Source organism: Lygodium microphyllum, unplaced genomic scaffold, assembly GCF_053477565.2.
Source record: "Lygodium microphyllum isolate KBCC unplaced genomic scaffold, Lygodium_microphyllum_v1.1.10 scaffold_298, whole genome shotgun sequence".
Lineage (NCBI taxonomy): Eukaryota > Viridiplantae > Streptophyta > Polypodiopsida > Schizaeales > Lygodiaceae > Lygodium > Lygodium microphyllum.
In genome coordinates, this window is record NW_028229779.1 from 27,838 (window position 1) to 30,930 (window position 3,093).

The window sequence follows — 3,093 nt, forward strand, 5'->3', positions numbered from 1 at the left end:
TACAAAGGTCCATGGTTTATCTCCTCTTCAGTCTTCAATGCTACTTGTCTTCTTCTTGGAAATGTTTCCAACTTCTAAAAAGTCTTCAATGCTGCATGTCTTGCTTCTTGGAAATGTCCACTGGTCACTCCAATGTTGCCTACCATGTTAGTATTTGTGTACCTGAAGTTCTTGGATTTGTGAGACTGAAAAGGAGGAACTAAATGAAATATGACTAACTGGATCAAGAACCTGAGAAGCTCTGATACCACTTGTCAAGAAGACAGGAAACACAGAGAGAGAGAGAGAGAGAGAGAGAGAGAAGAAGAGAAGAGAGAGAGCAGAAGAGAGAGAAAGAGAGTGACGAGGAGAGAGAAATACTAGAAAAGGAGAGAGAAATACAAAAAGAGAGACGAAGAAGCCATGAAAGCTTGGAGAGAGAAGTGAAGATAAAAGGAGACTTGTATTATTATCTAATGGTCCAAAATTCAAGTCCCTAACACCTTATATACCAACTAGTGTAGCTAATATTTCCCCATTATTAAATCCCCCTCTCTTACAACAAGGAACACCTAGTGTGCAAGTTGAGAAAGAGTATTTATGGCCTTAAGTAGGCACCTAGGGAATGGTACCACAAGTTGTATGCTTTTATGCATTCACAGGGATATAGCCATAGTGCTATGAATTTTTGTTTATATAAGAAGAAGGCTTGTGATAGTAGCCTTATGATTTTGGTACTCTGTATGGATGATATGCTTATTTTTAGGAGAGCTCATGATGAGTTGGATACCTTGAAAAATCAGCTCAATAAGATCTTTGAAATGAAGGACATGGGATAGGGCTTGCATATTCTTGGAATTGCACGATCACGCTAAGGGGCTCCTTTAAATGTCACAAAAGGAGTATATCTAAAAAGTTCTTGAGTGATTTCATATGAGGATGGTAAGCTTATTGGTTGTCCTCCACCTTCTCACGTGCTCCTCACGTGAAGCTTAGTTAGACCGATCGTCCGTACTCACATGCGTAGAAGGCCAAGATAGCCGAGATCTCTTATGCATCCACAATGGATGGTTTAATATATGCCATGATAGCCACTCATGCTGGCATAGCATTTACAGTGGGAGTTGTGGCATGCTATATGGCTACATCTAGTAGACAACATTGGGATGACGTAAAGGGTATCATGAGATACTTAAAGGGCATAACAAATATGTGCATATGTTATGGTAGCATGATACATGACTTGTGTGGGTACACTGACTTTGATTATGCAGGACATGCAAACAATAGGAAGTCTACATGTGGCTATATCTTCACCTTTGTTAGAGGTGCTATCTCTTGGATGTCCAAGGTGTAGGAATACACAGCCCTCTCTACTACCAAGGCCAAGTATGTTGTAACCACACTTGGGCTTACAAGAAGGCTCTCTGGTTAGGCTATCTCCTTGGTATTATTGATGAGGTCCCTATATTACATTTAGATTCTATGAGTGCTATTTAGTTGGCCACGAATCAAGTCTTCCATATGAAGACAAAGCACATTGAGGTACATTACCACTTTATAGGTCATTGAGGACAAGTCCATTGAGCTCATCAAGATCTCAAGTAACAAAAATATTACAAATCTGCTCACCAAAAGTCTCTTAGCATAACATTTTTCCTTTCTTAGGAAGTTGATGGGAGTAGGATGAGATGATATCTATTCCTCATCCTATTGTACTTTATGCACATTTATGCTTTGTCATTATTTTCTCATTCTCTCCTCACTAGGGATACATTTGCCCTCAAGGAAGTTAATATATGCATATCCTCTACATCACGTGCGTTCAAGGCTTACTTATAAATATCCTTATCTGTGAATTTTTTATGAATAAAACATAACCCTTTTCATTTAATTTGTAAATAACCCCCTTATACTACTATATAAAAATTGTATTTTAAAAATACCTTATTTTGAACCCACGTGATGCACACATATATTCATGAGTAACTTACCCGAACATTTGCCTTTAAGTGGGAGGTTGTTGGGGCTAAAGGCATATGTGCTTAGCTACTTGTGTATTAGTTATATTGATAGTACCTGCACACCTATACACTGCAAGTGGCAGGTGCCCATTACTATCACTTCATTTTTTATTCTTTCAGTGACATTTGAATAAGGGAAGGTCGATCACACATTGTGACTATTGGAGTTCCCACAACTTGTGTCTCTTGGTCTTGATCTCTCAATCCTTCCACCATATCTCTTGCTTCCGCTCGCGAACTTCCACTTAGGGCTCACTCCCTTCACATGGGAGACAATTCTAGAGGATCCTTTTAATATGGGTATTATGGCTAAATATTATTGCATCAAATTGTTTATATTTCACAATTTATTGAGGCTGATCTAACATTATAAATATTGGAGGGTACAAAGCATGAAAAAGGCCAAAAGTGTGCTTTGAACTTTTCACCCCTACACTTTAAGAAGGGAGACCATTGTCGTTTGTGCTACATGTCTCAATCTGATAATTAAGTAGACTTTTTTCTTTTTGAAATGATTATGATTGGGCTTCATCTTAAGCTTTGTACCCCTAAGGATAAGACACAATTAATATGGGTATTGTGGCTAGATATTATTACATCAAATTGTTGATATTTCACACTTTATTGAGACTAATCTACCATTATAAATATTGGAGGCTACAAAGCATGGAAAAGGCCAAAAGTGTGCTTTGAAATTTTCACCTAACACTTTAAGAAGGGAGATCGTTTGTGTTACATGCCTCAATCTCATAATTATATAGTTTTTTTTTCTTTTTGAAATGATTATTGACAAAGTATATGGTCAATAATATGTGACGTTTGGGGTAGAGAGTGGGTAGAGAATGTTGCTAAAGAATGAATGGATTATTTTGAAATTAATTTATTTTGAGTTTTCATTTTCCTTCTTGTCAAGTATTAGTTAATAATATCTATCTCCATTTAGTGTGCTTTACTATCAAACATGTGAAGAAAAATCACGTCCTCATTAAAAAATGCCTATGCCATTTTCAAGCAATACAATGCATGGATACCAAACTTGGAAATGTAACGTGCAGATTTTAGGATATTATGGAATGGTAAGCATTGATTT